Consider the following 10,691-nt stretch of genomic DNA (forward strand, 5'->3'; position numbering starts at 1 on the left):
GTGAAGTCAATGTAGGACCTTGCTATGTCCACTGGAAATTTCTAAATGAGTGACCAATATATTGCACTCCTTCTTTCACAGTAAAGGTTTGAAGTCTGGGTGTCAAGGGGTAGAAATGAGAATGTCTTTTGTGTCACTATTTATCCACTGTCAATATTTGGCTTCCCGTTCAGCAACTTTGGGTTCTGTTGGTCTTGAAGTCTTGGTTCCCAAGAAAAAACACTTACACAGGACACCCAACAGTCGCTCCATTATGCTGGGAGCTGAGACTGCCACCTGTCCAATTTGGCTGCTTATGCTACTGAATCTCAAAAGGCAAAGAAGGGGGTTATTTATTCTGTCTAGAGTGGTTGGTCTGATTATTAGGTGGTAATTGGGTTGAATTTACACAATGAGGATAAGAAGATATATGTTTGGAATTCAAGAGATGCCAGGGAAGTTCTTAGTAGTCCAACAGTTTGTGATTTAAATCAGAGGAAAAGCAGAACGACCCAATACCAAAAGGATTTTTCAACAATGAAAACTTGGCTAACTCCATCCATCAAAAACCATGACCCAAAGAGAAGCTTCCTGAGAATAGAGAGAATATGGAATGGGTTGTGGGAAAAGGTAGTTATCAACACCAACTACAGCCACTTGTCCAGCCACAGACAAGGACTCTAATAGTTATAACTATTTATTTGATATATTTGTGCATATACTATTTTTATTCTTTTCATTTCTGTCATTCCCTTGTCATCTAAAATATTATGTGTTATAGTAATTCACCTTATATTTTAGTATGAAAGTCCTAGGATGTCAAAAGGGAGATGTCACCTTTCTAGAAAGGAAATTAACATCACTCAAAGGTGGATAGTTTCAATATTGTACGGAGAGTTTTGCATATATTTTTGCCATAGAAGTGGTAGCTACATTAATTTATGCAAAATTATATATTCTTTTACTATAGTTCTATATGAAGTTATATATAATATTATATATATATAATATATATGGATGCCAAGTTGACAAGTCATAAATTGTGGTAGATTTATATTGTGTCATGTTAGCTAAATTGGGACTACATTTCTCAGAATTCCCTTCCATACGTGGTTGGAGTTCATGTTGAGTCACAAAGACTTTCCCCAGTATCAGAAGGCGGCAGTAAAAGCAGCTATATTCTTTTTATGCTTGCGAGGTCAGCTCAGGGCCTGACACTGTTGCAGATCATGCCTGTTGTCACTTACATGCTGCTTCTGATTGACATGGGGGCAGTAACTAGGGCAATGCTCCTCCAAGTTCTGAAGATCCTCTGCTTCAGCTTTTCCAGCCCTGTGTCCAGTAGAAGTTTAGCTTCGTGATGAAGGACACCAATGCAGGCCACCCTGTCATGGATCGAGATTCTGTTACATCTGTATGGGTTACCACTCAGCCTCACAGATGTTAGATTTTCCATGTTTTCACCATTTTATATCTTCCTTGCCTTTTTTACAGCGTGGCCTGTGAACTTCAGCGTAGAGCAGCTAACAGAAACATTAGCCTTCAAACAGATAATTTAATCAGCCCCCACAATTATATAAGGCCAAATCCTAATATATAGTGGCTCTGCATTGTTGATCAAATTATACTGATAGAGTCACCTGCATAAGTTATAAGGAAATAGGCTGGAGTATATTTAGAAAGGAGCACTTTTCTGAGTATATTTTTCATGCAGTTTTGGTGATGGGAGCATGTAAATATTCTATATGTTTGAAAAATAAAATTAAATCAACAAGGATGGAAAGGAGAGAATAAAAAGTAAAATTGAAAGCAAACAGAAGCAAGTAAGCTCAACTGTGCTTCAAATTAAAATTATAATACTACTGAAGGGGAAAAGGAAAGCAATAATTCAAGTAATATATGAACACAAAATTTAACTATGTGCTCTCAGTCTTGGGCCATGTTGAAGAGAACACTTTTTAGCAGATTGGGGTATTTTTTGAAGTAGGACTATGTACAGATCAATTCTGAAACACTTTAGGTATTTTATAACATTGTCAAATGTGGATTCTCACTGTGAAAGAGAAACATACAAATATAGAAGAAGGGAGGCAGAAAAGAAACCTGCAGAGATGGATGGAAATTGACAATATTGGTGGAAACATATTTGTAAAATAAGTATATGCATGCATATGTTCATATGTATGTGTGTTTTGGTATATGTAGGTGCAGCTGCATATGTATCTATGTATATGTATGTATTATTTCTTAACTCTGTCTGCTAAAACGTTCTAGAAAAAATTCTAAATGAACATACCTTACACCAAAGTCTTTATTTCTAGTACCATCCTACACTAATTATAACCTAGTCTATTTAAGTAAATAAATAGCTGATTCCAGAGCTGGAAAAGAGTAGACATAAGAGAATCCTAGAACATGTTATGCCAAAAAGTACACAAAAACTTAATTATGGTATGTAACAAGAATTCAGAAGCTAGCTTGAAGGGTAATTTGAGTACCCAAGGGATTCAGTATAGTAATGAAATATTAACCACTGAAAATAAATTCTATGTCCATGTTACTAAAAATGGTGAAATAAGTGGTAAAGAATGGCAAGTCTCTTGGTGAACATGGAGGGAGTTTTGGAGGTGGAAAATAAATAAGCACTTTGCAATGATCACAGTAAAGACTGACAGTAGCATGAATCAATTGTTGTTACATTTTGATGAGGAGCAGGGTATTTGTGCCATCAGGCCTCACTTAATGACAGGAATACATTCTGAGAAATGCATCTTGGGCAATTTTGTTGTGTGAATATCACAGAGTGTATTTACACATATTTAGATGTTATAGCCTATTACACACCTGGCCTGTATGGTACAGCCTACTGATCCTAGGTTACAAATCTGTGCAGTATATTACTGTCCGAATACTGTAGGCATTTGTAATACAATGGTAAGTATTTGTGTATCTAAACACAGAAAAGGCACAGTCAAAGGATGGTATTATAATATTATAGAACCCTGTTAGTATATGCAATCCATTATTGACTGAAATGTCATTAGACCATCCATGGCTGTATTATCTTGAAGTATCTATATCAGACTTACTGGTTGCAAGAGAAAAAGTTTTAATTATCAGTGAAGAAATCAACAACTCTTTGACAAGGTAATTAAAATTAAAATCAGCAATGAAAAGCAGATGGGTATCTAGTATCTGGTTGACATCTCCAGATGTGAAAGCTAAGAATGACACAAACTTACATGGTGTTGTGTCTGGAAACGCGTAACCTGAGATGAATATGAGGACTCATCAGAGAAACATGAAATAACACTTTTAATATTTTTAAAAGACGTTTTTCAAAAATATTGTCAAAAAATACAAAGGAAGACTATGTGAATGTTCTGTATATATTGAGTCTAAAGATAAATGACAACTAACCACAATGTCTCATCCTAGACTGGATCCTGTACTGGAGAGGGTGAATGCTATTTAGGGCACTATTGAGTCAACTGGCAAAACCGGGATATAGATGTTAAATGAGTTAAAAGTGTTATTTCAGTGATAAATTTACTGAATTTAGAATTGCACTTAGGTTATGCAGAGAATTAATAAAGGCAATTTCTTCTCTAATCACAAAAATATTGTGTATATAAATACACACACATACACCTACACTTCTACACAAATACACATACACACATGGATATGGGACACGAATGACCAAGAAAATGACTTGAAATAGTAACGATAGTTGAACCTGGTACTATTTGTACTATGTTCGTTCTTATATATTTGTAACTTTATAAAAATCTTTCTAAATAAAAAGGTTTTTTTAAAGCATACTTGAAGCTATGCCATGGTAGTTGTCTAAACAAAGGCTGAAATGTCCTTAACTCAATGGCATAAATCTTATCTCAACAGATGAGTACACAAGAAGCTTCTTTAATTTATTGTCCTAAGAAATGGAGGACTGTAAGAATTATACATAATGAAAGCTGGATAAGCTGTTTTCTGTTTGTGATCAAGCATTTATTAGAAGTTTTCTTTTTCGTCTTTTTTTTTTTCTTGAGAAAACTGAGCCTGAAGTATGCAGAAGTTAATGAGTAGTTTTTTCACAAATGTTGATTGTTTTTTTTCCTTTTATACTAGAATTCCAGCAAGTTTCCTGAATGGATTCCCATTCACTGTTCTTGGTAAAGAATGTCTTGAATGAGTTAGTGCAGAGCCATAGTCTAAGATGATCTCAGAATTCTTTTCATTCCGTGCTTGAGGAGAATACATCAAATTCTGTTTGGAAGTCATTTTCCACAGAGAATCGATTTTGAAATAAACTGAGTTGTTTCTAGATAAATGGTTGCTTAGAAGAGGCAATGACTCAGTGCTTGAAATGGCCAGCCAAGATTCATAGTGACTAAAACTATTTAAGAATAGGGCATTGCCCCAGTAAAGCTGCATGGTTAATGACAAACAGCTCAACTTAAAATTCTTTATTTTTCACTTTGCTATATTAGGAGCTATCTGAATGTGGATTAAATAATGTTTAGTTTTTCTGAATATCCACAAAAAATAAAATAATTCTTGCATGCTTTTAAATGAAAACTAACTTTGGACAAACTTGCTGTATTTTAGTTAAGCTGTGGAATCCATGTGGCCAGACCTATGATTGTTGTTTTTCTTCTCTTTGGCCAGGACTTGGGAGAGCTCTGGTAAGAGAGAGGGAAACCTTTCCTTTCCCCTTCCCAAGGACTCAGTAAACATGCAGGCACCACAGCCAGGGTATTCATTGATCAGAGGTACATCCTTCCTCCACAACAGACAAATCGATCACTCTGGATCACCAAGAAGATCTACCTTGTTTACATAATAACAATAGTGGGGTTTATTACAGTGTAATATTGTAATGACTTTTTGTCCAGGAAACTTGTGAACATCTCATTTTTATCCACAAACTGTTATTCTTCCCTGTAAGGTCCCCAAGGGAAGTATACATACAATACAACTAAAACACAACAAAGAAGCATTCTACTCTGCGTTTACCATGCACTCTAAAGTGGAATGTCAAGACACTAAGCGAAAGCATACTTTATTTTAAATGTTAGATATGCTGCTATGTTTTGTACAATCAAATACTTATGAGACCTGTTCTCTCCATTTGTCCTAGTGAGGCGGGAAATTAAAGAAAAATAAAATTAAAAAGAAAGAGAAATAAGTTTTCCCATATTAGGCTAACTTGTCCCAGAGGCAGCAACAGGCACAGCCTAGACCCAGGAAAAGTCTTGCTAATATTATCTAATGTGCTCTGAGAGACTCTCCCAGCATACCCTCAACACAGGGAGAAGAAAAACCAAATTTTCCTTTCCTTTGTTTTACGGAATGAGTTTATAGATTCCTGTTCTCTGTAACTAGTGACTTCAAGTATTGTTTTATCTAAGAAGTACAATGAAGGTCATGAGAAGCCTGAGTAGGCCTGAACTACAGCTGCGTGGGCACCATAGTGAAGGTTATGGGATAAGCCCGTGCCTAGGCAAACCTAGATAACACATCTGGGTTGCATAGCAATGGTTATGTGCAATCCTAAGTTATACACCTGTTACAATTTGATTAACTGTCTTTGTCCTGCCTCTGTATCCCTGCTTTCACACCACTGTAAACTTGCTTCAAGCTAGCCGACCCCCTTTTGTGAAGTGTATATAAAAGTCAAATGCTGTCTTTCTGTTCTGGGCCCAGTCTTTGGACGTGAGTCTGCTGGGCCTTAGCGCACTCAATAAAAGGTTCTCCTGTTTTAACCCGAGACGTCTCTTGTCCTCCTGGATCCTGCAACAATAGAGCCAAAATCTTGGTCATTGAATTTTCTCCTTTAATGGGACAAAGTCTTCAGGGGCTACCACTTCTCGAACTTCCATAGAAACTGCTCTGTTTTTGGCCTATACAGACTTGATTCCACCATCTATAAAATGTAATTTAAAAGTAGTCTCAAATCTGACCAACTTAGATAATTTTTCCTTGTCTTTGAGCATGGAGTAAAATGTGATTCAGGGCCAGGCATGGTAGTTTATGCCTGTGATCCCAGCACTTCGGGAGGCTGAGGTGTGTGGATCACCTGAGGTCAGGAGTTCGAGACCAGCCTGGGCAACATGGTGAAACCCCATCTCTACTAAAAAATACAAAAATTAGCTGGGCATAGTGGCGGGTGCCTGTAATTCCAGCTACTCAGGAGGCTGAGGCAGGAGAATCGCTTGAACCCAGGAGGCGGAAGTTGCAGTGAGCCAAGATCAGGCCATTGCACTCCAGCCTGGGCAACAGAGTGAGACTCCGTCTCAAAAAAAAAAAAAAAAAAAAAAAAAATGTATTTCAAAAGGACTTCCCTCTTCTGGTGATCAACCAAGCAGGTAGTGTAAGAAAACAGTTCTTTGTGACTATGCATAAATTTAGACACAGAGTATGCCAAACAGATGCAGACCTGTGTTCTGCAGGCATTATAGTCTATATGGTCTCGGATCTCTACTTTGGAGAGAGTCCTGGATTCAAATGTTGGGTCCATTATTTAATGCCAAGTGAATCTCAGCAATTGTTTTAAACCTAATTTTCATAACTAAAATGTGAATAATAATAAAGTTGATTTCAAAGGGTTATTATGAGGCTCATTCTATGTAACAGACATCTACTGCATGCCAGGCACTACTCTGAACATAATGGATTCAAAAATGAGTAAGATTTAACTCCTTACATTGCGACAATACATGTGAGGCAAACATTCATGTGAAATATAGATACATTTATGTAGCATAATAAGCACCATGATGCTAGTATTCATGGGGCAATTGGTGCATAGAAGAGAAATGCTGAGCCCAGCTTAGAGACTCAACAAACACTAAATAAGAAGAAGATTGCTGGCTGGGCGCCGTGGCTCACGCCTGTAATCCCAGCACTTTGGGAGGGCGAGGCAGGCGGATCATGAGGTCAGGATATTGAGACCTTCCTGGCTAACACGGTGAAACCCCGTCTGTACTAAAAACACACAAAAAATTAGCCGGGCGTGGTGGCAGGCACCTGTAGTCCCAGCTACTCGGGAGGCTGAGGCAGGAGAATGGCGTGAACCTGGAGGCGGAGCTTGCAGTGAGCTGAAATCGCGCCACTGCACTCTCCAGCCTGGGCGACAGAGTGAGACTCCGTTTCAAAAAAAAAAAAAAAAAAGAGGATTGCTATCCTGAGTCATGACAGATTTGTAGGAATTACCCAGGAGAAGAAAGTGAAATATGTTTTCATATGTTAAGCAGGAAGACAACAATACATTCAGAGCACACCTAGGAACAAAACATACATGGCAAAGATTAAAAGATAAAAATTCAGGAAGTCAGAAAGGGTCAAATCATGAAAGATAATATATGTCGGCTTCAGAACTTTATGAAAATGCTGGCACTTCACAATGCAAACAAAAACAAACAAAAAAGAAAAAAAATAAAGGCCTATTTCAATGTTCGCCTATTCCCAAAAGATTTTGGATAGAAAAAAATTTAATCACTCCGTTTGGAAGCAGTGAGACTCATGATTAATTTGGAATTCTCATTTTATACAACAACCCCACCTCAACTCTGCTCTTTTTGGGCTTTCATTTTAAAGTTGCACTTCTGCTGGCCAGCGACTGATTTATGCTGAATCCTAAATAGTATTCAGGGAACACGAGAGGTTGAGAGATGCACAAGATTCACAATTCGACACATTGTAACAAATCCAAATAAAAAGGCAGCCTCTGACCTACATGATTCCTTTTCATCCTAAGAGGGGTGCCAAGTTATTTCTGTTGTCACAATGTTACATAAAGTATGTCAGGTGCCAGCTGAAGTTAGACTGGGGTGTGGGCAGTTCCAGCTAAAGAAGCTATATGCTAAGCTGTAGCGGCCATAGTATTTCAGGACCATTTTTACTCAGAACTCAACCATCCTGAAAAAACTAGAGCAGAATAAGGTGAGACACTCAATTCATATGTAGTTTCAGCAGTGGGGAGAAAACGTTTGCAAAGAGGAAGACTGATAGTAAAAATAAAAGATTGGAAATGGTTCACTCCTAGGCAGAATTAATGTACAAGTAGATCTTTTAGCTCAGAAAAAGAGTGTAGAAGACAAATCAGAGTTGAAAAGGTAAAGGAGTGCAGATGAAGGTAGCAGGCAGAGTGATTATAAGAACTGAAATTGGTAGGCTTGATGGTTTTGGGTCAGAGAAAGATCAGGATTAGAGATGGAGGTGCCACCTTCCAGGAAGCAAACAGGATAGTATCAGATGGGCTCCTGTGTGTGCCTGTATGCCCATTTGCTCCTCATGCTGTATTTCTGCTTTATTTCCAGGAAAAATCTTTGTGACCTCAGACAATGTATGATACTTAAATCTTTATGAATCAGCTGTATGCTAAAGATCATGCCTACAGGATGACCCTGGCTTAACGACTGTGTTCTTGTGCCCCCTAGATGATGAAAAAGATTGCGTCCGTCAGGCATAGAGAGATTACATCTGTCCCTTCACCTAATCAGTCAGTAAATGTGTTTTGAGGATTCTGCAACACATGCTACCTGATACAATAGAAGTTAAAATAGTTAACAGAGGCTTTTATCAATGCTCCTAGCCTAAGTTGCTTAGAATCCAGTGCAGAAGCTAAATAGAAACACATTCAGGTTAAATAACAAAAGGGAAAGAAAATATCACAATGTAACATTTCAAGAAGTATCACAAAGAAGCGCATAATCAATTCTATTTGGAACTGAGTTCCAAATAGGTTAATGGACTACAATGTGAATTGTACAACAAGGTATAATATATAAATGATATATAATAACATTATTCAACTCATGTTATTTTTACATTAGCAATTTTTATGACTCTATTACTTTGTTTACAACTTCAGTGTGTGATTATCTGCCTAATAACAGTCCAAGAAATAGTATTGCTGTCTGGATAAAGTGATTATGCAATATGAAAAAAGAAAACAGGGATTGTATTTTTTAATGAAACAAATATTATCATTGTCGAAATGTAAATGACTAATAAATAATATACTCAGTAATACAAATTAAAACAATAAGATGTAATTTTCTACCAAGCAATTTGTCAAAGATTTTTCAAAATTTCAAATTTGTCAAGGATATTATGACCCGGTTTCACATATGAGTGGGAATATAATATAACCTTCTGGAAAGCAGTTAGGCAATGTTTCAAGAGCCCTAAGCACATTCCTACCTTTTGACCAAGCAATTCATCCTTTTTATATTTAATGAAATAGTCTTGTTTGTATAAAGATATGTGTATATAGATTTTTATGAGAAATAATCTAGTATTTTAAATGACCTACATTTCCAATAAATATGAGTGGCTCATTGAGAGCATATTCAAATTATGGGTGGTTATAGCTGTAACAAAAGATATTTTTGAAGAAGACTTATTGACATGAGAAAATGCTAAAAATAAAATCTGCTTCAGAATGCTTGCGCCTTTTGATTTACCTGAGCAATGGTGGCCTGTGCACTCTTTCCTTCGCCAAATTACATAATCAGTTTATCTATCTAGAAATGTCTTATGCTTCTCTTAGACAGATATTCGCATATTGAATTGATATGCAAAGTAACAAAGTCAGGTAAAAATTGTTAATATAAAAATAATATGAGTTGAATAATGTTATGCACCATGTGCATGTAATACATTGTTGTACATCTCCATTTTAATCCATTAATATACTGCAGGGCAGTGATGGGTAGGTAATGCGTGTTGCAGAGACATCTCATCCCACTTCAGTACTGAACCCCTATTCCCAAATCCTACCACCCCTAGGTCTAATGGTAAGTCTCAACAAATAGACTTTGACAGAAATAAGGTCCAGGGCTGCAGCCAGACTCAAAATCTACCAATCAATAAATAAAAGAAAGAGGAGGAGACTTGAGACAATCCAGTTTGGATCCAGGAAATCCATAGCAGTGTTCCTGAAAAGGTCGGTGGAGCCAGAGGTCAAGGACCAATCCAATTCAGAGTTGTTTCACATGTTATGATAGAAATGAGAAAAAGTATATAATGGCCTCCGCTCAGAATAGTGATCTCTGTGATGTAGCTCTTGCATCTATCTGGCTACTTCAGAGCTCTGTGATGTTAGAAACCTCCCTGAGCCACGTTTTCCTCTATTTAAAATAAAATTCGTAGTTATCTGTCTGAGCTCTAAATTTCTGTAATTCTCCAATTCTAACATATTGTATATTTATAATATAAATTTTTAAAAGAGAATGTCAGGATAAAATAAGGTATACAAAATGGCTTAAAAACTACTTCACAAACAATATTGTATTCTTATGTATAATATCCTTTGCTAAAGAAATAGTCTTTTTTTTTTTTTTTTTTGAGACGGAGTCTCATTCTGTCACCCAGGCTGGAGTGCAGTGGCACCATCTCTGCTCCCTGCTCACTGCAAGCTCCGCCTCCCGGGTTCACACCATTCTCCTGCCTCAGCCTCTCCGAGTAGCTGGGACTACAGGCGCCCGCCACCACGCCCTGCTAATTTTTTGTAGTTTTAGTAGAGACGGGGTTTCACCACGGTCTCGATCTCCTGACCTCGTGATCCGCCCGTCTCGGCCTCCCAAAGTGCTGGGATTACAAGCATGAGCCACCTCGCCCGGCCAAGAAATAGTCTTAAACCGGCCAAGAAATAGTCTTAAACCATCTTCCTTTTCTAACAATGTAGTCAAATTATTTTAAAA

General features: G+C 37.3%; 1 long non-coding RNA gene across 1 annotated transcript in view; it reads left to right on the forward strand.

Annotated features, from left to right (window-relative positions):
- LOC134731762 (uncharacterized) overlaps positions 1–5,223 on the forward strand; it is a 41,664-nt gene extending 36,441 nt beyond the window's left edge. Inside the window, exon 3 of the long non-coding RNA XR_010114353.1 lies at positions 4,931–5,223. This is a non-coding gene — a long non-coding RNA (uncharacterized lncRNA). The remainder of the gene's footprint in view (positions 1–4,930) is intronic.
- The last annotated feature ends 5,468 nt before the right edge of the window (positions 5,224–10,691 follow it).

The sequence above is a fragment of the Symphalangus syndactylus genome, chromosome 1 (genome assembly GCF_028878055.3).
Source record: "Symphalangus syndactylus isolate Jambi chromosome 1, NHGRI_mSymSyn1-v2.1_pri, whole genome shotgun sequence".
In the NCBI taxonomy this organism is placed as follows: Eukaryota; Metazoa; Chordata; class Mammalia; order Primates; family Hylobatidae; genus Symphalangus; species Symphalangus syndactylus.